At 41.5% G+C, this 23926-nt stretch overlaps 1 protein-coding gene across 6 annotated transcripts in view; it reads left to right on the forward strand.

Moving 5' to 3' along the window:
* The window catches only part of SIPA1L1 (signal induced proliferation associated 1 like 1), a 188226-nt gene that overhangs the window by 51502 nt on the left and 112798 nt on the right, over positions 1-23926 (forward strand). For 4 of the 6 annotated variants that reach the window (XM_075614215.1, XM_075614221.1, XM_075614216.1 and 1 more), the window contains exon 2: positions 10106-10198. The exons of 1 other annotated variant lie outside the window; for it this stretch is intronic. The gene's annotated coding sequence lies outside the window, so the exon portion shown is untranslated. Of the gene's footprint in view, positions 1-10105; positions 10199-19186; positions 19511-23926 lie in introns of those variants that run through there. One more of the 6 variants, XM_075614220.1, reaches the window with a different exon arrangement.

Raw genomic sequence — 23926 nt, forward strand, 5'->3', positions numbered from 1 at the left:
TCCCAGTATAAATGTGTTGATAAACCTAGTCTCCCGTGACAAGGACTAATACAGATAAGAGGAGGAAGAACAACAGGGGCTTTGCCTGTGCAAACCCTAGCTCAACACACACTGACACCTGGCAAAGAGGCTTAGCCAGAGGAAATCAAACACCAAATTTGTAGGTTTCAGATTATGGTACAAATGCATCAATCACCCATTTGTAAACCCTTAAACATGTCACCCTTATTTATACTCTTTGGATTAAGGACTTCTTGTCTCTTTAGTATCTTTTAAAATCTGAGCCTTAAATGTCCACGATGTGCCTTTGTTGCTAGGTACTTGTACCTAAAGAAAGAGGCGGAAGCAACATCTAAAGCCTCACTGAGCAGGGCTAAAATAACAAAGCTATTTATCACAACACAATATCGGATACCTTGCGACAAATAATACAATTACAAAATAAAAATTACATTTACAGTTCTGTTAAACAGAGTGCTATAAAATGAGGATCTTGAAGGACACCAGATGAAGTAACCAATTGATACAAAACGCCCCCTCTAAATTGGTCCAAAATTGTGCGTTTCTGAACGTTCTTGTTAAAGACCACAGCCAAACTTTTTTGGCGTCCAATATGTTATCCTTGTATAAACTGTACATTCACATGTGTTTGCGATTTAATTAGATATTTTTAAAGTCTGTTGTGGAGTTCCTGGAGAAAAGGTTTGATAGCTGTGCTCTTACTACTGGAACTCTACCTTCAGGTTCGGTGGTATAGAGAGAAAGCAGTGTCATTTTTTTTTCCCCCAGTGGTCTAAATTTGAGGTTCCCCCCCCCCCCACCAAACCATCTTCCTCCAGATTGTTTGAAGGGAATGTTATTATTCTGCTCATGTAGTAGAAGTGGGTAATTCTATCTTCTTTATACATTTTTCAGATCTGTTCACTCTCACTCATTAACAAAAACACAACTTCATTTCCGATGTAGTGATGGAGAAGGAGTGGCTCAGTGAGTAAAGACGCTGACTGGCACTGAGTTTGAAGTAGGGGAATCTGGTTCAATTCCCGGTGTCAGCTCCTTTTGACCTTGGGCAAGTCAATTTATCTCCCTGTGCCTCAGGCAGGGACCTGTGCCTGCAAAATGTCTCTCTAAAGTGCTACGTAAAACTAGCAGAAGCTATAAAAGAACATCCTATTATTAATGTACTGTATATTGTATTTTAGACATTGAGACAGTTTTTGGGGTTTTGTATGCATTATGCAGTATCGGAGAAATACAGACCTTGAACTCTAATGCACTTCATGCAACTTCAGCACTAGAACAGTTAAAATATCTCAGATAATATCCCTCGAATGCCTGTCATGTACGGCACAACTGTGAGCCCGTGACCTGCATACGGGACAAGTGGTAATACACGCTCTAGCTGGCCCACTGTTCACCTTCCGCAAAGGTCCCTCAAATTAAGAATATCTCCCCTCAATCCGTCCTTGTATACCATCTGTCACGAACAGCACACTGCTACTCTAGCAAACGCACCTTTCTTCTGTGTAAGGTACTTTCAGGGAGTTCATATTTACCCCTTACTAGATTGCCATTATATCTACCCGGTCCACCACCCAAGAAATATGCAAAAATAATTTTATATATATATATATATATATATATATATATATATATATATATATATATATATATATATATATATATATATAGGCATACCCCGCATTAACATACGCAATGGGACCGGAGCATGTATGTAAAGCGAAAATGTACTTAAAGTGAAGCACTACCTTTTTCCCACTTATCGATGCATGTACTGTACTGCAATCGTCATATACGTGCATAACTGATGTAAATAACGCATTTGTAACAGGCTCTATAGTCTCCACGCTTGTGCACAGCTTCGGTACAGGTAGGGAGCCGGTATTGCTGTTCAGGACATGACCGGCGCATGCGTGAGCTGCTGTTTGCCTATTGAGTGCTATGTACTTACTCGCGAGTGTACTTAAAGTGAGTGTCCTTAAACCGGGGTATGCCTGTATATCTTCCAGGGTCTCAGCTCCCTGTTTATTGAAGAAAAACTATGCACTTACAACAAAAATCTGTTGTAGCAAAATGTGTCTAAAAATGTAAGTTATTCTCTACAAAGTGTGCAACCAGTTCAATCAGAGCCCAATGCATCACTTATTAAAGTTTGGCTTTAATATACAAAAATACAGTGCTTAGATAACATAAAAAGATTCTTACAAGAACATAGTTACAATAAATGCAGAACAGTTTCTTAAAATAAAAGGATAAAACAAACAAAAATCCCTATACAGTACGCTACCATACGTCATAAGTCCTGTCCCTGAGAGGTCACTGGAGTAGAAGAGAATTCATGTGTTTTGAGCCCAAAACACACCTCTGTTGAATTCTGATTTTCTATTCAAACATGCCAACGTTTATACCCAGACCTTCTCGCATTGAAACACACAAGACTCGCCCCTGTCGTAAATCAGCTCTCGTGACATTTTTATGACTTAAGGGGGACAAAAACCTCTAAGACAACATTTTTAAATCTGACTCAATATATAAAAGGCTTCATAACTTTATTTCTATAATACTTAGACGCCATCTTCACCGTTATGTCTATGTACTTTACATACTTTGCTGCATATAAATCTGACAGCCTAATGTCTATTTTCGCAGGAGAACCAGTTACCTGTCTTTGGTGCCTCTTATTCATGCAGTGTGGGGTATGATTTGTCTAATCGCAACTGTGACAGATATCCATTTGTTACTCTTATGAATGGCTGTCTTGCCCATTTCTTATTTCATATCTTGTGAACGATAGGGTCAGTCACACCCCGTGGTACTCTGTAGAACCCTTCCAAGAATGCTTTGAAAGTACTTTTAACCATGTCCTGTTTACTGGGGTCATAATGTAACCCCATCTCTGGCAAAACAGATGATCTTATCACTAGATTCTATCAGTCCTAAAACTAGACCTGGCCAAGATTTTTACAGGCCATAAAATCTCTTTGTATTTTTCAAATAAAACTGTAGCCACATTAACCCCTGAAGTACCAGATTGCTTAAAATACTTAATATTCCCCGCCATTTTTATTACAGCCTTCATCCGCTTTCTCAAATCTGTGGCAGTTTTTTTTACCTGCGTCGTGTAGACTGAAATGTGCTCGACAGAAACTGATCATATTTGGCGTCCACACATGAAAATGAACATAGTGTCATGATAGAGAGGATTTGGCCCGGGATTATAGGGGTTACACCCCCATTTGGCCACCCTCTACTCTCAGGGAAGCAAGGGGTTAACTGGACTGGGGTCCAGTAATGTGTTTTTGCCTTGCTTCAGCCATCCAACTGTTTATTCCCCTGTATAAATGTATTGTTTCGGGGCCAGTGTCTGAACCACACACACACTGGGGCTTAAGGGGTTAATGAGCTGCAGTTTAAGAAAATACATTAGTATGCGTGGTGTCTTTTCAGAAATATCTGGGCTTCAAAAGGCTTGATTGAAGTTGGGTGTGAAAAGGTACAGAGGGGGTTTGGTGTATGTTAACACATATTGCTGGTGTAGACAGCTAGACCCAGGCTGGGGCATTGGGTGTGAAAAATAGCACCGGTGACAAATGGTCACTACCCAAAGCCCTGCTTCAAAGGATTTCTTGATGGGGGCCAGGGGTGCGGTTACGCAAGGAGATATCAGAATGAGTGACCTTTTTAAATATAAGAATATTATGAGATGTCCTCGGCTGAACATGCTAAGAGTTACATATGTGTAACCGGGGGACGGAGCCGCAAATAATGATTACAGACACATGAGGTCTCGCCGGTTCTAAGAGACAGATATTAATATCTCTCTTAATTTTAATATTACACGGTAATATTTAGTCTTATTGGGAGCGTCATGCGTACCGGAATGTATTAATATGGCTCACGTGCCAGTAAGTACTACTGAACTGAAGTTATGAAGTTATTTAGATAGGAAAAGCTGTTTTTAAACGTCCTTGGGTGGGAGGAGTTTTACTCTGAGGAAAACTGTCAACCTCACCACTGATTTATGAGAGGGGCTGGGTTTAGGTTGTGTTCGATAGAAAATAATTGTATAAGAACCAGGCTCAGCCTATGGCTATTGTCCTTCATGTCTTTTCGTGTCTTGGTGATTTTTGAAGATTGCTGTATGAACTGCCAGTCCAGATATGACTGTTTCATCATTTCCATCTTAAGTGAGTGTCCATATTTTGTCTGTTATTTGTATATCTCGTGTGTTCACCTTTTTCAAGGAATAAATTATATTTTACCATATCTAAGTCTCGTCCAGTTCAACCCAGTTATATTTGGTGTGTATTATTATAGCCTGTCACAAAGCTCCCGTCACACAGTCACATGGTTACACAGTAGAGGAGGTTGAAAGAAGACATATGTCCATCAAGTTCAACCTATACTAAATTTAGATGCGCGATACTTTCTTATAATTGTACTTACAGTATATTGATCCAGAGGAAGGCAAACAAAACCCCCCAGTAAAATATCGAATTATATCTCGAGAATAAGGAGAGAAATACATTCCTTCCTGACACCAAATAATGGCAATCAGATTCCACCCTGGACCAACATCCTTCCCATATTTAATATATCCCTGTATATTTTTAATTTTTTTTTATTAAAGAGATCTATTGTACCTGCCATCACAGTCTCCATGGGTAATGAATTCCACATTTTAACTGCCCTTACTGTAAAGAACCCTTTTTGTTGCTGGGGACGTTTCCTTTCCTCCAACCTTAAGGGATGCCACTGAGTCCTTTGTACTGCCCTTGGGATGAATAGCTCTTTTGAAAACTCCTTGTATTGTCCCCGGATATATTTATATATAGTTATCATATCCCCTATTAAGCTTCTCTTTTCTACTGTAAACAAATCTAAATTAGCTAGCCTCTCCTCAGAAGTCAGGTTTTCCACTCCCTTTATTAATTTGGTGGTTCTTCTCTGAACTTTTTCTAGTTCCATAATTGTCCTGGTTCCTTTTATTGTAATGCTAATCTCTATTCCCTCAGTTTGTCTGGATAATTAAAATCACCCATTATGCAAAACCTAGTTTTGATGCCTTCTCCATTTGCAAACGTATTTTGGCTTCCTCAATCTCGCAGATATTTGGTGGTTTATAGCCTATCCCAACAAACATTTTCTTTGTACTTTTACCTCCGCTGCTAATTTCTATCCACAACGTCTCTACATTTTCATCATTCCCTTCGTAAACATCTTCCTTCACAATGGGTACGTGCTGCAGTATATCACATTGATTTATATCTGTATTTTTCCAATCTTCTAATTGGTTTGTAGAGTGTAATCCTAAAGAATGTGGTCTCCTAGCAATCATGGTAGTAGGGGAAGTTCTTTCTTGTTATACATGTGGAGTAGAGTCCAGAAGTGGGGATGCAGTGCAAAGATAGGAATCAATTGTAAAGTGAAAACGTCTAAAAATGACTCGTTATCACACACGTGTATACAATTGTCTTTGATGTCTGGTTCACATCCAAGTGCCAGCTCCTTGTGACCTTGTGCAAGACACTTCATCGCCCTGTGCCTCAGGCATGAGGTAAAACATTGTACGCTCTAGGCAACAGAAACCGTATACAGTATGTTCAAATAATTCTCTTTTTAAATAAACACACTCTTTGTTTACATAATTATGTTTATTTTTATATAAACATGAAACCAGCAATTTGCTTGTCTCAAAATGTTTTTTAAATTGCCTTGGGTCCTGTTTAAAAAAAATAAAAAAACATTTGTGATATCTGTGTGGCTCTGCATATAAAGGAAGTCTAAAAAAGCATGGACACTAAAGAGGGGGAAAAAGTATAAAGGATTATGTCTTGGGAACAAGGCTGTGTTATAATTGAGGTTTTCTGTGTTTATATTTTGTAAAATCTTTGTTTAATCTAATCATTTTTTGATATTTTACAATATGCAAATCTGTGTTTTTCAGTATTTAACAAACTAATAATAATTTTATTTTTTAAACGGGAGGAGAAGAGAGTGTGTGTGCCGGGACAAGGGATTTAACTTCTGGGGGATCGGTGTGCTTGGGACAAGGGATTGCAAGTGCTGGGGCATAAGTGTGCTAGGGACAATGGATTCAAGTATGAAGGGGATCGGTGTGCTTGGGACAAGAGATTCAAGTACTGGTGGGAGATCGGTGTGCTGGGGGGATTGGTGTGCTGGGGGGGGGTAGATCGATGTGCTTGGAACAAGGGATTCAAGTGTTTGGGGGGATCGGTGTGCTGGGACAAGGGATTCAAGTACTGGGGGATCGGTGTGCTGGGACGAGGGATTAAAGTACTGGGGGATCAGTGTGCTGGGACAAGGGATTCAAGTACTGGGGGATCGGTGTGCTGGGACGAGGGATTAAAGTACTGGGGGATCAGTGTGCTGGGACAAGGGATTCAAGTACTGGGGGATCAGTGTGCTGGGACAAGGGATTCAAGTACTGGGGGATCAGTGTGCTGGGACAAGGGATTCAAGTACTGGGGGATCGGTGTGCTGGGACGAGGGATTAAAGTACTGGGGGATCGGTGTGCTGGGACAAGGGATTCAAGTACTGGGGGATCGGTGTGCTGGGACGAGGGATTAAAGTACTGGGGGATCAGTGTGCTGGGACAAGGGATTCAAGTACTGGGGGATCGAGGTTTTCTGTGTTTATATTTTGTAAAATCTTTGTTTAATCTAATCATTTTTTGATATTTTACAATATGCAAATCTGTGTTTTTCAGTATTTAACAAACTAATAATAATTTTATTTTTTAAACGGGAGGAGAAGAGAGTGTGTGTGCCGGGACAAGGGATTTAACTTCTGGGGGATCGGTGTGCTTGGGACAAGGGATTGCAAGTGCTGGGGCATAAGTGTGCTAGGGACAATGGATTCAAGTATGAAGGGGATCGGTGTGCTTGGGACAAGAGATTCAAGTACTGGTGGGAGATCGGTGTGCTGGGGGGATTGGTGTGCTGGGGGGGGGTAGATCGATGTGCTTGGAACAAGGGATTCAAGTGTTTGGGGGGATCGGTGTGCTGGGACAAGGGATTCAAGTACTGGGGGATCGGTGTGCTGGGACGAGGGATTAAAGTACTGGGGGATCAGTGTGCTGGGACAAGGGATTCAAGTACTGGGGGATCAGTGTGCTGGGACAAGGGATTCAAGTACTGGGGGATCAGTGTGCTGGGACAAGGGATTCAAGTACTGGGGGATCGGTGTGCTGGGACGAGGGATTAAAGTACTGGGGGATCGGTGTGCTGGGACAAGGGATTCAAGTACTGGGGGATCGGTGTGCTGGGACGAGGGATTAAAGTACTGGGGGATCAGTGTGCTGGGACAAGGGATTCAAGTACTGGGGGATCGGTGTGCTGGGACAAGGGATTCAAGTACTGGGGGATCGGTGTGCTGGGACGAGGGATTAAAGTACTGGGGGATCAGTGTGCTGGGACAAGGGATTCAAGTACTGGGGGATCGGTGTGCTGGGATGAGGGATTCAAGTACTGGGGGATCGGTGTTCTGGGATGAGGGATTCAAGTACTGGGGGATCGGTGTGCTAGGACGGGGGATTCAAGTACTGGGGGATTAGTGTGCTGGGATGAGGGATTCAAGTACTGGGGGATCGGTGTGCTGGGACGAGGGATTCAAGTACTGGGGGATCGGTGTGCGGGGACGAGGGATTCAAGTACTGGGGGATCGGTGTGCTGGGATGAGGGATTCAAGTACTGGGGGATCGGTGTGCTGGGACGAGGGATTCAAGTACTGGGGGATCGGTGTGCTGGGACGAGGGATTCAAGCACTGGGGGTCTGTGTGCTGGGACAAGGAGTTCCAGTACTGGGGGGTTGGCGTTCTGGGATTTGAGGTTGCACTAACTGGTTGTCTCGCTCCTGATTCCTTCTCCTTCATCCTTAAACGGTCTGCTGCCTCCTCTCACGTGACCAGTCGCTTTCCTGCACCCACGTGGTCATGTTTACAAAACGGGAGCCTCTAATTATAATAACTTTCATCTGTATTCCGGAGTGAATTGTTGCCTTAACATATTTCTAGAAATCATATGTCTAATAAAGTTTAGTGTAGTCTCTTAACCATATTCAAAGGCAACAATAATACATTTGTTACGGGTTGAGAATGTTATTTATTTAGTTAATCAACAGTATACAGGTTATAAACTTGAGCAAGAGCCAGGGAGCACGAAGCTAAATTTGATGCATTTTATCTGGGATAGCTATCCGACTGGCTATGGTCCTAAATTCATAGATGTAACTGGGAATAGCAGTCAATAATAAAACAAAAACAAAAGGGTTAAGATATACAATAGTGGATTGTGGAAACAAGAGAGTACATGTTTGGGTCACTGTTTGCTCAAAATTTCCCCCACCCCCCCACGTTTATCAATTTGATTGAGCAAATAACATGACAGGCTAGAGCTGCTACAGTTTGTCACGGTAGCTTATGACAAGATATAATGAACACCAAATATCTGGGTTGAACTGAACGAGGCTTAGATATAATAAAATATATTTATTCCTTAAAAAAGGTGAACACAGCAATATAGTACAATTAACAGACAAGAAGGTAACACTTACTTAGGGTTGGGGGATGCAGAAGTATCAGCTAGCAATTCTCCAGCAATCCGGTGACATTCCAGGTGGAATCAGAAGCACAACTAAAAACTGTAGGGTTGACACAGTTTATATTCCTGTGTAACCCTATTCTTAACATTGAATACAGACTATTGGTGAACAATTATCTATATCCAATCCCTAACGTGGAGACACAGATTAACCCATGCCCCCCAGCTAATTAGCCCATGTGTACTGGGACTCTATGGGTAGCCCCATAATTAAATCAGGGGCGACGCCCAGTTTACCAAATGAAGTATCTGCATTGTTTGTAGGTGTAGACATAACACTTACAAACCACTCCAGTTTGATGATTCTCCCCCCTCCGGTAACAATTAGAGTGGCAGAGTCTGTTGATTAATACTTGGTCTGTTGATTAGTACTTAGTGTAAACAATCCAGGCAGTTAACTTTTGATCACAGTGCTTAGGCTCAATCAGCCGGCTGCCCTTCATGACCTATTAGCATAGCAGATGGTCTGCATTTTCAGAGCAGATCCAAAATACCATACATATATACTTTAATATCTACACAAATTAATAAGTTCCATTCTGGTGGGCTCATTGGGTCGAAATTTGCCAGTTCTTAATGCATATAGTGACTCCACACATTGGCCAAATATCAACTCTCTGCGACCTCCAGAACTGGAGATACAGAAATGCCCTTTAAAACATTAAAATACAGGATTATAATGAAACATGGGAACAGGGGAACATACATTTTTCATGACATGACAAGGTGTAAACCACATTCCTGGACCGCAGTCCAGTTAACCCCTTGCCTCCCTGGTGAGGTCAGGTGGTGGCCATATGGGGTGCAACCCCTTTAATACCGGGCCAACCCCCCTCTCCCTCTACACAGTACATAGGTTGTGTCCATGTAATGTCCCTGGAAATGCAAAATTATAGTATTTCATTCTTTAATCGTTCTTACAGTATGTTCAGCACAATAAATTGCAGTATTTGTAGGCACAAACAGTCCCTCTGGGAAGATTTTATACCTTACTAGCTGAGAGACCGGCGTTGCCCGGGATGTAAATGCGTAATAGGTAGTATTATTTATAAATCGTGGAACAATAGATGACTATTTGTTGTAAAGGTTTCATAATAATGTTGAAAAGAAAGATGGAAGAAAATGTAATACGATGTTGTAAAAAAATGGTTTATTGTAAACACACCACAGTACAATGTATATTTTGGTGACATAAGTGATGTGAAAATGTGAGGCGTCCCTCTGGGAAGATTTTATACCTTATTGGTGCCAGAGGTACTGGGATCTTGGGTGACTTGCTTAAGACCACAATGCGTTTTGTAAAGCTTTCAACTGGGCTCTACCACCTATGTAGAGCTAGTTGCATGGGTAGGTGGGCGTTTTGCCTTTATTTGTTTTTGATACTGATGTTAATGGAAAAAGTGCCATAGAATGATATAGCAGACGGCCTAGGTATAACCGTTTCTTTGTGTTCTTTCTCTAGGGTCTGGTAATGGTCTTTTACTCAGAAGTTTGAGATGCAAATCAGAAGCAGTACTTATCAAAGTGAACATCCAGAGACCTGATCTAATGGCAGGTAAACCAACTTCATTTAAGTCCTGAAAGAATGTAGTTCAGCGTTCTAGGAGCCATACTGGTCATGGAGAAATGTGTGTTTGTTGCTGGTTGGGATCCCTTCTAGCGGATCTGTGTGTGTCTGTACACTTGAAGAAAAAACCTACGATGTTTTGAGAGCTCTACACGCTATCATTTCATCTATGAAGAACTCTAATGTTGGTCTGCTGAAAGGTATTAAAGCCTACAGTGAATCTGCAAGTCATAGATAGCTAAACTTGGCTAAATCTAGGTGTTTTATTGTTACAGCATTAAATCTCCCTAATGTCCTGCTTTACCCCAAGTTGTCCTGCTTTGCACAGATCTTTAGAAAAGCACAAAAAGGTCAGGAATAAATGCAGACAATATTGAAAGTCTGCTTAAACCAGTAAAACTCTCTTCATTTAAGCTTTTCCAACCAGCCCCCAACTCTGTGTCCCATATCGTGCTCATGTAAACCTTCTCCGGTTGAGCCTTCCAGAAATTTGGTAGGTGTATATAAAATAAACTTTCTTAAAATAGATTTAGTTTAATTTTTAGTGTCACCGATTGGCCACTCCTTTGGTGTAATGTTATACTGACTCATGACTGCTAGGTTACTTTACGGCTGATCACCGTGGCTGTCGGCATGGCTTTACCTGTGTCCTTCCTTAGCGTTGCTGCGCTAGCGAGCCATGAGAGTACGTTTCTGGGACATTTTCACATCCTGCACTAAGATCCATCCACCCTTTGCATTTGTAGCTTAGGATGTGTATTTGAATCGCTGTAAATGAGTTTCATTTTAGAGAACTGGCCAACATATACATTGATGGGTATTGTACACATATTTTATTGTTGAAGTTCTAAAACGGCTCTTTAAGCCAAGCATTGGAGTATGTTGAGCTCTTATATAAGATCTACGGTATGAACGCGAATAAGTGAATTCAGAGCAAACATTCCGTGAGTACCAAACATACAGTACATGAAAATATGCATGCATACACATGTATCTAGTGCTCAAAAGAACTATTAGGAAAGACGTACTTACAATTTGAAGTTTCGATGACGACCACATATTCAATGCTTAATTGTAATTTTATTTAAAAAATTTAGTTTTTTAATTTTGTAGAGAGCAACATTTCCCAAAGACTTCAAAGTCTTGTAACCGTTAAGAGTGCATGTATGACCCACCTGGCACATCATGAGCACTTGTTTTAATGGGGTGATCAGGCTGACCACTCCTCTTGAGTGGTAACATGGCGCGGTGGTCCGGTGCCACCAGATCCTCAGCACTATAAAAGTTAAAGTAGCAATGCATGCTGATCAATTTTGTTGTTGTTGCGTGTCTTACTTTTAAGAAAGCTTCTACCCCCGCCCCCCATTTTTCGATGCTGTTTTTATTTTGAAAGTCTAATGTTCTGTTCAGCAGATATATAAGCGTTTTAAATATTAAGTGTTAGAAGTTAAAATGGAGCTCTACCCAGAGCCCAGTGCAGTCTATGGCTGAGCTTATAGTGCAGGGTACAGTGACGCGACCGCGTGACGTCATCCGTCGCCGTTATAGCGATTCCTGCTTATAGAGCAGGAGACGAAAAGGTGACCGGGGGCGTGGCCATGAGTGGTTCACCCTGATTAACTGAACAGCTCACGTGCCGCTGATGTCATGCTGTGGTCGCCGAAGAAATCGCACCCACTATAGGCGTACGCGATGGATTACATAGACTTGTTTTCACGCGCTGTAGCTGGGACTATAAGCGCGGCCTAAAGGTTACCAAGGTATCCTCAGAAGTTGGCGATTAGGTAAATCATGATTTGAACACTAACCAAAAAGGGTTTAAAAAAAAATAGAAAAATTAGTAGGACATGCTCAGGGGTCAGGATACGAACATTATAGATTTGAACTCGTAGGCTTCTGGGTGGTTGGGGGGGGGGGTGCTGCTTTAGGTCTTGTAGAGTGAAGCAGAGTTTTTATTGAGTGAATACTAACCAGGTACACAGCACTTTGCAGAAATTGTATATAACTGTGCGGAATTTAGCAGCCGTTGTTCTTGCTATCGAAGACTACAAACAAAAAGTATTATTTTTAAAAAAAATTGTATGTATTGTCTGGGTTTTGTAATTCAACATTTAGCAATATGACCACACAGTATATTTAAATGCAAAAACAAACCCAGCGCATTCTGTCTGAATTTCCTCATATTTTATAACACATTCACATCACTTAATATGCTGTCAGTACTATCCACCTCCACTGTAAAACTGGCACCACAATGTGTTTCACACATTAACATAAGATTATGTATGTGGGGTTTTAATTGAAGTTATCTGCTAGAAGCTATTAAAGTCTGCAAAGAATTCAGTTTTCTGTAGCACTGATTTGGATATTGTCAATTATATATGTAATTTTGGGGTGAATACATACCTGATTGGAAATTAACTTTGCTATTCATTAAGCATGTAAACATTTGTGAAAGATGAGCACAAGAAACACTTCTAGAGGTGTAATACCATTGAACCCATTAATACAAAGTAAGGTAAAAATTGCACACTCACAATTTCAATGATTTAAAATAGCATGGAAGGAGTAAAAGTCCTTAAACCTAGTTGAGTCCTTGTCTGGTGAGCAGGTCGCTTCCATTTACCGCAGGGGCTGTCCTTCCCGATTCAGAGATCCCGTACGTCCGGTCTCTGGTGGGGCTGGCACCGGTACGGACGTGTCGGCCTTCTCGACGACCTCTCAACCAAGCCTTACTCAGTTTGTATCACCCTACGCATTTCATGGGGCTCAGGAGTATAATCAGATTTAATGTTTACCAATACTACACAGCGTAATGACAGCCCCTCCAGCAAAGCGCAGTCATGTGCCAACTTTTGAAAGTAGACATGAGTGGATGGAAAATTCCCTGAAGCCTGGTCACCCGGGCGTCTAAAATGTCATCCCTGGCACCTGTGTTTTGTGGTGCTGTAACGTGTCGGTCATGGCCGTAGCCGCTCACAGCGCCCCCGATCCTGCTTTAGGCCGTGGCCATAGTAGGCGTGATAGACCTGGAAATAGGTTTGCGTGCTGTCGTCTGAGCGACGTGACCTTTCTTGACGAGCGGGACCGATAGGCTTGGCCGTGACATCACCAGGCTGAACAATTGAGGTTCGCCTTCATTGGTTCAAACCGCTCACATGATGCGGTTGTCTAATCTAATGGATGTCTCCACCAAATTCTGTCACGCACGTCGCATCGCGCGCAATATGGCCGTTCAGGTTCTAGTAAATGAATTTGTTTGTGGTGCGCTTGCCTGCTATGGCTACGGCCTTATTAGTGCAACATCAAAGCAGGATTGGACGGCAGCTATGACTGATAAGTCACTCAGACCAGCATCGCTCAGAGCATAAGGTTTTCAACTTTTTGGGAACATTTTTTTTTTTTTTAATTATTTTGGGAAATTCTGAGGAACCCTGACTTTCTCTAATAACGTGCCTGAGATCAGATGCATTGTAAGGAACCCCAACCCTCCCAAAGGAGGTCTCACAGAACCAAGGACAAGAACAAAATGCAAACAGCGCACTGCAGGTCAGTAATTTATAATGAAATATAATAATTTGCTTATAAAAGTCCACTAAAAATATATATAGTGGGCCACATAGAACAGATAACAATAATTACAATAACACACTATTCTAACAATGAAACATAATAATGACATGAAAGAGTTACTGCTATAAACTTTTTTCAAACTTCATTTTTGTTATTGATATTTCTTGGATTAATGTCTGAAACACCTGAAATGCTAATACAGATGAATATTATATAGTACATGCTGCTTATAGAGAGAGCACTATTATTGCTTTGCTTCACAACCTCATGTAGGGGGGGCAAGTGCAAGTTTGACAAGCAGTGAGATACCCATAGTAAATAGAGATAATACTAGAAAACTTCTAAAGACTAAACCAAGTGGGAGCAGAAAGGAAGGAGCAGATAAGATAATAGTACAGGCTGAAAAAAAACTTAAATGCATGCTTGCTAATGCAAGAAGCCTGACAGATAAAATGGGGGAGCTTGAATTAATAGCTACAAGGGAGCAGTATGATATCATAGGCATTACTGAAACATGGTGGGATGAAACTCATGACTGGACAGTTAATTTAAAGGGGTATTCTCTTTTTCGGAAGGATCGAACAAATAGAAGGGGAGGTGGAGTATGTCTATATGTTAAACCAGATCTAAAACCTATTATAAGGGATGATGTCTATGAAGGGAATGATGAAAATGTAGAGACCTTGTGGATAGAAATTAGCAGTGGAGGTAAAAGTATAAAGAAAATGTTTGTGGGAATATGCTATAAACCACCAATTATCTGTGAGATTGAGGAAGCTAAAATACATTTGCAAATGGAGAAGGCATCAAAACTGGGTCATGTTTGCATAATGGGGGATTTTAATTATCCAGACATAGACTGGGGCAATGAGATTAGCGTTGCAACAAAAGGAAACAGGTTTTTGGGGGTGCTTAAAGTTAAAGATAATTATATGACCCAAATTATTGAGGAACCAACCAGGAGAGGGGCAGTTCTGGATTTGGTCATATAAAACAATGTAGAAGTAATAACAAATATTCAAGTCCTGGAACATTTGGGTAACAGTGATCATAACATGGTCTCATTTGAAATAAATTATCAATAAACAGATTACTTGGGTTCAACAAAGACTTTAAACTTTAGAAAGGCAGATTTTAATAAACTGAGGTCTAATCTAGTAGTAATACAATGGGATGATGTTTTTGCAGGGAAAAATGTAGAAGATAAATGGGCAGTCTTTAAAACATTGTTAGAAAAGCACACTTATCAGTGTATACCCTTGGGTAATAAGTATAAAAGAAATAAGTCAAAACCAATGTGGCTAAATAAACAGGTAGGGGAGGAAATGGACAAGAAGAGGAAGGCGTTTAGATTCTTTAAGTCAGAAGGGACAGAGACATCGTATCAGAATTATAAGGAATGTAACAAAAATTGCAAAAGGGCAATTAAATTAGCAAAAATGGATAATGAAAAAAGAATTGCAATAGAAAGTAAGGTCAACCCTAAAAAGTTCTTTAAGTACCTTAATAACAAAAAAATGAGAAAAGAAAATATAGGACCCTTTCAGTGTGAGATGGGTAGGCAGATTATTGGAGATAAGGAAAAAGCAGAGGTATTAAACAAATTCTTTGCCTCTGTGTTTACCAGGGAAGAATCAAGTTCAATAGTAGCGCCACAGGAGGAAGCCACAACCTCCATATTAATGACCAATTGGTTAACTGAGGAAGAAGTTCATAAGCGACTTGAAATAATTAAAGTAAATAAGGCACCTGGCCCCGATGGCATACATCCAAGAGTTCTCAAGGAGTTAAGCTCAGTAATAGCAAAACCATTATATTTAATATTCAAGGACTCCATTTCCACAGGCTCAGTACCACAAGATTGGCGTAAAGCAGATGTGGTGCCTATATTTAAAAAGGGAGCTAGATCACAACCGGGGAATTACAGACCTGTAAGCCTGACTTCAATAGTAGGGAAACTACTTGAAGGTTTAATACGGGATAATATTCAGGAATACCTAATGGAAAACAAAATTATTAGTAATAGTCAGCATGGATTTATGAAAGATAGATCTTGCCAAACTAACCTTATTTGTTTCTTTGAGGAGGTAAGTAGGAATTTAGACCAGGGTAAAGCAGTTGATGTGGTCTACTTAGATTTTGCAAAGGCTTTTGATACGGTTTCACACAAGAGGTTGGTGTACAAAATAAAGAAAATTGAACTCAGTAACAATATATGCAACTGGATTGAAAACTGGTTAAAGGACAGACAACAGAGGGTTGTCATAAATGGAACTTTTTCAGGTTGGGCTAAAGTCGTGAGTGGAGTACCTCAAGGATCGGTACTGGGACCCCTGCTTTTTAACTTGTTTATAATACCTTGAGGTTGGGATCGAGAGCAAAGTCTCCATCTTTGCTGATGATACTAAATTGTGTAAGGTAGTAGAATCAGAGCAGGATGTAATTTCTCTTCAGAAGGACTTGGAGAGACTGGACACGTGGGCAGGTAAATGGCAAATGAGGTTTAATACAGATAAATGTAAGGTTATGCATTTGGGATGCAAGAATAAAAAGGTGACTTACAAATTAAATGAAGATATATTGGGGGAATCCTTGATGGAGAAGGATTTAGGAGGGCTTGTAGACAGCAGGCTTAGCAATAGTGCCCAATGTCATGCAGTAGCTGCAAAGGCAAACAAGATCTTATCTTGCATCAAACGGGCAATGGATGGAAGGGAAATAAACATAATTATGCCCCTTTACAAAGCATTAGTAAGACCACACCTTGAATGTGGAGTACAATTTTGGGCACCAATCCTAAGAAAAGACATTAAGGAACTAGAGAGTGTGCAGAGAAGAGCCATCAAATTAATAAAGGGGGTGGACATTCTAACTTATGAGGAGAGGCTAGCTAAATTAGATTTATTTACATTAGAAAAGAGGCATCTAAGAGGGGATATGATAACTATATACAAATATATTCAGGGACAATACAAGGAGCTTTCAAAAGAACTATTCATCCCACGGGCAGTACAAAGGACTCGGGGCCATCCCTTTAGGTTGGAGGAAAGGAAATTTCACCAGCAACAAAGGAAAGGGTTCTTTACAGTAAGGGCAGTTAAAATGTGGAATTCATTACCCATGGAGACTGTGATGGCAGATACAAAAGATTTGTTCAAAAAAAGGTTGGACATCTTTTTAGATGGGAAGGGTATACAGGGATATACCAAATAAGTATACATGGGAAGGATGTTGATCCAGGGATTAATCCGATTGCCAATTCTTGGAGTCAGGAAGGAATTAATTTTTCCCCTTAATGGGGTTTTTTGTTTGCCTTCCTCTGGATCAATAAGTAAGTATAGATATAGAATAAAGTATCTGTTGTCTAAATTTAGCATAGGTTGAACTTGATGGACGTACGTCTTTTTTCAACCTCATCTACTATGTAACTATATATGTACTCAAATTTGCAGCCAATGGCTTTCTTTCTAGTGCACTAATCACGAAATGAAAGTATCATTTTAATAGCTAAATGATCTTGAAATTGTAAAACAGCATGTCAAAAGTCAGGGCAAAAGAATGAATTGAGATGGATGAAACATTTCAGTCTAATTGCCTAATGACCTTGCGTTGCAATCCTCTTAAATCTTCCACTCCTTGCAAACTAAAGCCAACAAGCTGTACCTTGTTTGAAAACATTTAATATATTAAGTACTTTTAGGTACTACATTTTGTCTCAAAAGTAATCATAAAGAATGTGAATGCAATTATAAAACAGAAAACGAACGCAAAAGCACATTTTCTGCTTACAGTGATTGTGGTGCAACAGTAGATCATAATGATTAACTCCATGTACGCTCTCCAGTGTAAATGCTATATCAGTTGTGCAGCTGGATGGGTATTTGGGTATCATTACAGCCATGAACTGCTCCAATTTTGCTAATCTGATATGACATTCGGATATCTTCACACCTGTATGCAACAGCTGAAGTTGATTGTCTTGCTGTCATGTAGATGGGGATTGCAGCCTTGGGGTCGTTTATGGGTTCCAGTGTATAATCACTATTGCTCCTGGAGTCTTGCTGAATGAAATGTAATTTGAGCTTCTGATTTAGCAGACAAATATCTTGCTTCTTTGATGGACCTAGTCTGGATTGTCTTGGTTGGTGAATTGGAATCCTCTTATCTCCTGACTGGTGGAGCAAGATGCTCACCTTGCTATAATCTCTGTCATACTCTTTATTTTAGTTCGCCCTTCCGGTCTTCTCTTTGTAATCTTTACATTGCAGGGCCTGGTGTAGTGAAAGTCTGAGTGAGAGAGTTCTTTGTACACAAGCTTTTGAGAACAGTCTTGTCCTCCCTCCCACATATGCGCCATACAAATAAAATATAATATGAATCTTGCTCGTCTCACCTTGTGTATCTTTAAACATTTTGGTGCTAGTACATAATGGGACCCGATCCATCAGTGGCCCTATCAACATTTTACTTCCTCTGATGAAGCGCTGGTTGTGAACATGAAACTTTTTGGGGGGCCCATGTGGGTCTTTCTCACTTTGGAGATTTATACATGTTTATTATCTACGTTTTGGCTTTGTGCGCGTTTTTTTCTTTTGAAAAAAAAAAAAATCTACGTTGTTGGGGAAACGCTCATTTCCAGGGGCCAGACCACTCCAATCGAAATCGGAAGTGGGGCCAATTCCACTTGTGTGCATCAGCTATTGGTAGTTGTGATTTGCTGCTGAAGAGATCACATGAGTACAAATACTGGATGTGCACTGGGCCTCTGGCATTGAAATTAAGGTTAATGCTGAACATTGAAGGTGATAGGATTGCCCAACAGTGATGTTCTTTGTTAACACCTATTGCCTGTCTGTCTATCTAATGCACCCTTTTTTGCAATGGTGAGCCATCATGTTCTAATTGTAAAGTATATTTTAATAACTTTTTGTTTTTTTAGATCTATGGTGTTCTGAGTTTTTCTCATTGTATAGATATCTCATCAAGGACCAGGGGTGAAGAAAATATAAAATATTTAGGAGCCACATGACGGTGGAACTGTCACTGTGTGTGTACCTGTGACTCTCTTTCTCTGTCACTAAGTCTCTCTCTGTCTCTCTCTCATAGTCTCTCTCACATAGACACACTCATACAGTCTCCCTCTCTAATACAGAAACACTCTCTCTCTCATACAGTCTCTCTCTCATATAGAAACTCTCACTTATACTCTCTCTCTCTCTCTCTCTCTCTCTCTCTCTCTCTCTCTCTCTCTCTCTCATATACAGACACTCCTCCCCCACCCCACAGTGTGCAGGGAATGTTCTGACCAGCCCCGCCACCATTTAGCCCCACCCCCTATTGTCACTGAGCCGATACCTCCTGCCCTCTTATCTCTTCCTCACTGAGCTGCACGGCGGTGACTTGACCTGTCAGTCAGCACTGCGCCCAGCATAGGTGCCGCCAGAGGATATGTTGGGCGCCTGGGATTTTGCCACCCTTGTCTAAGACCTTAGGTGGTCCCTGAAGACTTTTCCAGTACCATATTATTCCAAGGGGAGACTATTGTTTTTTCAGTACTGATTCCAGCGAGTGGGTTATAAATATTCTTTTGCTTCCATGCAATCATGTCTCACAATGCTCACAGATCCTTTACTCTGGTCTTTTTTGATCTGTTCCTCAAACCATCTAATCTTTCATCTTCATTCAACTTCCTTTGCATTGGACATCGGAATTGCTGGTGATTACATGGTAAAATAAATGTATTCATGAATCTTGCAAACTGTATGTTAGATGTTAACCTCCAAAGACTGAGTTATCAAGTCCCCCCTCTCCCTTCCCCCCCCCCCCCCCCAAGTGCATTTGAAAGGAAAGTTGCATTATTGTGGCTGACTGGTAATGTGGGTCTTTAAAATGCTTCTTTGAGGTAAGTGGGCAAGTATATGGCATTTCTGCGTGAAGAGGGAATATGAATTATAAATGTGTGTTGGTTTTGGCAATGTGAAGCCCCTGTCTCCTGCTGCCTTCCTTAATAAAACATTTGTCTCTCCTGTTAGTTCTGTTAGTCATTCCTCCATGCAGCATTCCTAATTCCCACAGGGAATAATATTGAACTTTCCATATTCGTTTCCCTTGCTTGATGGAATTAAGTTGTTTTAACACATTTCTGAGGTGGGTTATGGCATTTTAATAGCCATTTTACAGTTATCCTGAGACGTCCTGGATAGAAGCAGGCATTGATTGGTATTGAGGACAGATTAATATCATCTTTATAGACTTGTGGCATTTCTTTCTAGCCTGAGCAGGGATTGGGAAGTTTTCTTTGTCGTGAGTGCTTGCAAATTCATTTACAGCAGTAAGTGTAACACTGCAATTTGCAAACTGAACAATTTCATCTACAGTATGAAACCGGTTTGTCACAGTGCATGTAGTTCTAGTATAAAAGTTTTGTTTATGGGTAATTAGCAGGTAGTATAGCTTTACTAATTATCATAAACGTTTCATCATAATTATTTGCTGTCATGTTTTTTGTTCTTAAAATTTCGACCACCTCGCCATGCTACCTTCTTAGGGCAGTGTTGAGGTATTTGTGTGGGGAGAGATGAGAGATGAGAGAGGTGAGAACTTTGGTTGGAGTGAGGAGGATAGGCGAGGACTTTGTATGCATATCTTTATTTATATAGTGCCATTAATGTACATAGCGCTTCACAGTAGTAATACACAAGGTAATCATATAAATAACAAATACAAATGACAGAACATGGGAATAAGTGCTTCAGACATAAAAAGTAACATTTCGGAAGAGGAGTCCCTGTTCCGAAGATCTTACAATCGAACTGGTAGGTAGGAAGAACGTACAGAGATAATAGAAGGGCATTCTAGTAAGTGTGTCTGCAGAGGGCCAAGCTTTATATATCAGGTCTATAGTATTAGCCACATAGCTACTCATATGCTTCGTTAAGCAGGTGTGTTTTAAGGTGGGTATTAAAGGTGGATAGAGAGGGTGCTAGTTTAGTATTGAGGGGACGGGCATTCCAGATGTGTTAGTCAGACAGTGAGAAAGGTTTCAGGCGGGAGAGGGCTTTAGATACAAAGGGGGTAGAAAGAAGACATCCTTGAGCGGAACGCAAGAGTCGGGATGGTGCATAGCGAGAAATTAGGGCTGAGATGTAAGGAGGAGCAGAAGAGTGTAAAGCTTTAAAAGTGAGGAGGAGAATTGAATGTGTGATGTGGGATTTGATAGGAAGCCAGGAGAGTGATTTCAGCAGGGGAGGCACTGAGACAGATTTAGGAAAGAGTAGAGTGATTCTGCCAGCAGCATTTAGGATAGATTGTAGGGGAGACAGGTGAGAGGCAGGAAGGCCGGACAGCAGGAGGTTACAGTAATCGAGACGGGAGAGAATGAGGGCCTGAGTCAGAGTTTTAGCAGTCGAGCAACAGAGGAAAAGGCGTATCTTTGTAATATTGTGCAGGAAAAAGCGACAGGTTTTAGATACGTTTTGAATATGAGAGGAGAGAATGTGTGAGAGGAGTAGAGTGTGACCCCTAGGCAGCGTGCTTGCGCCACTGGGCGAATGACATAACTTCCAACAGTAATGGGAAAGGAGGTAGTAGGGCCAGGTTTGGGATGAAATATGAAGAGGTCTGTTTTTGACATGTTAAGTTTGTCGGCTGAGGGCCATCCAGGATGGTGTGTGTGTGTGTTGAGATGGGGATGAATGTGGAGTGTGTGTGGAGGAAAAAGTGTCGGTGTGTAAGGAGGAGGTGGGCGAGTGTGTAAGGTGTGCATACGAGAAAGAGGGCAAGTGGGTTGTGTGTGAAAGAGGGGTGGATGAAGAAGACCTGATGATTGGCAGGGGTTCCCCAGATATTTTAAAAATCCCCCTGTGTTACCCCTGGTCAAAAAATGATAAAACCCACTGTCCTAAGGCATATGAATGACCCCATGAATGTAGCTCTCTTAATTGGTGTTACATGTTTATGATGGTTTTAGATATTACGAGAGACTTCAAAAAGCTACAACTAATACATTTTTCTTTTAAGGAGTTTTCAAATGCAGTTTTTTTTCACTTTTTTTATTGTGATGTAATTCAGATGTACGGGAAAGCGACTGCAGTTGTACAAAACCATTTTTGGGCCATGCTATATGGGGTAGAGCCTTTAAATGAAACCAATGCATACCCAGGAAACACATGGTTTTTATGGCGAAGTTGGACCTCCCTGATTAAAAAATTGTACCTATATTCTATCAGTCATTCATATTCTGATACAGTTTAGTGTAAACATATTACATAGTAACTGGGCTAATTTATTGAAATAAGTTTTCTTAATGTTTATTCATCCGGAATATGCAAAACTGCTTATTTTAGTGCTTCAAGCCCCAAATTCATTTTGGTAAATGAATTTTCATTGTGTGAACATCTCTGTAGATGCAAGTTACAAGGACAGCACTCTCATTGTCTTCAAGAAATTAGGAGTTTATTTTCAAGTGGTCTAAGTTTCGATCCTACAGTAATTGTCGACCTTTTTCAAGGTAACAAATAAAATGAATGACAACGCAAAATACCTTTCTTTACCCGGCGTGGGCCGCAGGATGCCGGGAGAAATAAATAGCAAGTGCAGTAACTGGCGCCAAATATGGTTGCTAAGCTACGGCATGTCAACAACCGGTGAAAATCTGACGTCTACATATAGATATATACAGCAAACACTGAAACCATTGCATGAGATAAATGCGACAGTGAAAATATATAAACACGGACATATACCAGACAAGGGATCATACGAAACCCATAAGTACCATGCAAACTAGGTATACATCATTACAAGAGAAACAAGTACATAAGTTGCATAACCATCTTGAAATATATCTGCCTAAATTAGATCAGACATAGTAGAATAATAGTTAATTATTAGTAACGATACTATGTGGCTAGTCAAGAAGAAGAAACCGATACGTCTCCACAGTTGCAGTGATGCTGTTCAATGGTTGCTAATGTTCTTTGTGTTATTCAATAAAGGTATTTGCAGACCATTCTGAACCTTTAGTTGTAACATGCCGACGCCATAGAGCAGGCCTGCACAACTCGTAAAGCGAGAAGGGCCAAAATGCTCCAAGGAAAAAAAATTTGGGCCGCACGGGTAAAATCATCATCATCACCATCACCATCACCATCACCATCATCATCATCACCATCATCATCATCACCATCATCATCATCACCATCATCATCATCATCACCATCATCATCATCACCATCATCATCTCTCCTCCAGCACCTCTCATCATCATCCTCATATCTCCCCCAGAACCCCTCACTATCAACCTTTGCGATACTCCCCATCTATCTCTCATACCCCCATCTCTCCCCCTCACCCACACATAATACTCCCTCTCCACAAACACACAATACCCCACTGCACACCACACACATCCCACCCCACTCCACCTCACATCCTTCTCCCCCCCTGCACCTCACATCACTCTCCCCCCCTGCACCTCACATCAATCTCCCCCCCTGCACCTCACATCAATCTCCCCCCCTGCACCTCACATCACTCTCCCCCCCTGCACCTCACATCACTCTCCCCCCCTGCACCTCACATCACTCTCCCTCCCTGCACCTCACATCACTCTCCCACCCCTGCACCTCACATCACTCTCCCACCCCTGCACCTCACATCACTCTCCCACCCCTGCACCTCACATCACTCTCCCCCACTGCACCTCACATCACTCTCCCACCCTGCACCTCACATCACTCTCCCCCCTGCACCTCACATAACTCTCCCCCCCTGCACCTCACATCACTCTCCCCCCTGCACCTCACATCACTCTCCCCCCCCGCACCTCACATCACTCTCCCCCCCTGCACCTCCAATCACCCCCCCTGCACCTCCAATCACCCCCCTGCACCTCCAATCACCCCCCTGCACCTCCAATCACCACCCCTGCACCTCCAATCACCCCCCCCTGCACCTCCAATCACCCCCCCCTGCACCTCCAATCACCCCCCCCTGCACCTCCAATCACCCCCCCCTGCACCTCCAATCACCCCCCCCCTGCACCTCCAATCACCCCCCCCCTGCACCTCGAATCACCCCCCCCTGCACCTCCAATCACCCCCCCCCCCTGCACCTCCAATCACCCCCCTCCCTGCACCTCCA

The sequence above is a fragment of the Ascaphus truei genome, chromosome 9 (genome assembly GCF_040206685.1).
Source record: "Ascaphus truei isolate aAscTru1 chromosome 9, aAscTru1.hap1, whole genome shotgun sequence".
NCBI lineage: Eukaryota > Metazoa > Chordata > Amphibia > Anura > Ascaphidae > Ascaphus > Ascaphus truei.